Source organism: Medicago sativa, chromosome 5 (genome assembly GCF_051527215.1).
Source record: "Medicago sativa cultivar Bolivia chromosome 5, Bolivia_mono, whole genome shotgun sequence".
In the NCBI taxonomy this organism is placed as follows: domain Eukaryota; kingdom Viridiplantae; phylum Streptophyta; class Magnoliopsida; order Fabales; family Fabaceae; genus Medicago; species Medicago sativa.
The window spans coordinates 24464201-24465788 of NC_140753.1; the positions used below are offsets into that span (position 1 = coordinate 24464201).

At 34.3% G+C, this 1588-nt stretch overlaps 1 pseudogene; it reads left to right on the forward strand.

Annotated features, from left to right (window-relative positions):
• Positions 1 to 718: 718 nt before the first annotated feature.
• LOC146921231 (F-box protein SKIP19-like) lies at positions 719 to 1588 on the forward strand (annotated as a pseudogene).

Below are 1588 nucleotides of genomic sequence, written 5' to 3' on the forward strand. Positions count from 1 at the left end.
AACATTTGAGAGCAAATTTCAAGTGATTCTAGAGTAATCAGCTTCTCTATCAAGATTTAAATATAATCACAACATTGCTATGTATTTTATTTTTAAACAATGTGACTATATATTATCTTCACACCAAACCTTGCCGGTAAGGGATATAATTTTAAGGAGATTGTTGAATTTTGAATGTTATTCTGCTATGAACATGATGAGACACCAACACAATTGAAGTTATCTATATTTTTTCGTTACCATTGAAGTTATTTATATATCTGACTCTTTTTTCTCTTATACTCTTGTGATAGAGTGTTGAGAGAAGTAAATTTTATATTTTCTTTGGAGAGTACCGGTATATTGGAGTTGTGGGGTGGTTGAGGGTAGTCCATGGAATGTAACAATTTTCAAATAGTGTTATTCTTGGGTTGTTTTTGGTTGTGAGTAGACAAACGTTCGTTGTTTTTTCTTCGATTTTGGAATTTACTCCTTTTATATATATTCTTATGTCATTCTTTTGTTTTTTATTTTTCTCCTTGTCTGTTTTACCAACAAAAAATAGTATCAACTAATCATTACAAATATTAGTAAACTTAAGTGGGTTGATACTTCAAATAGTTAATTTACTTCTAAACAATGTTATTGTACGGTTATCAAACGTGTAGCCCAAAAAAAAATTACTCATATAAAATGTTTGGTTTGCATGACTGCAAATAGCATTGTTTGCATTTCAACAATGGAAGTTGAAAGTGAGAGCTCAACAATACCAAATTGGCTTGATCTTCCTAGAGATTTGACAGCAAATATCCTTCAGAGGCTTGGTGCATTTGAAATTTTGACAAGCGCATGCGGAGTGTGCCCTCTGTGATGGAACCTTTACAAGGATCCTCTCATGTGGCGCTCTATCCGCATGCGCGGTTGTGATTTACCCTATATTGATTATGATGATGAGGATATGGTGAAGATTTGTTGCAATGCTATTGAACGAAGTTGCCATCATTTGGAAGACATCGATATTGAGGGATTTGGCGATGATGATATTTTACATGCATAGCTAATAAGTGCTCTTTTTTTTTTCGTTGACCGAAAGTACTTAATAATACCAAATTTTTTGTTCCTTAATATTTTGTTGTTTTTATCCGGCATATTTTTTATTGTTTGTTAATTCAAATTTTACAGTGGCAGTCACCTACATTCCATGCGGTTTGTAGAGAAGCTTGACATTTCACGAACCAAGCTCACCGAGGTATCTATTGCAGTCCTTGGCCGATCTTGCCTTCTTTTGAAATTGCTTAAATTTAGTAGATCAGTGCTGTATGACTTTAAGCCATGTGATGATTTGGCCTTAGTTATTGCTGATACGATGACTAATCTATGCCATCTTGATCTCAATGGAGACTACCTCACTAATGTTGGTCTGCTTGCCATTCTTGATAAATGCCCTTTTCTTAAATCTCTTGACATTCGACATTGTCGTTATCTTGAATTGAGTGAAAGTTTGGAGAAAAGGTGCAGTGATCAGATCAATCATTTGCAACTGCGAAATCCTTATTACTCTGATTCTGATGACTTGGTCGCCTACAATGATTATCCTTGGTACTGCTGA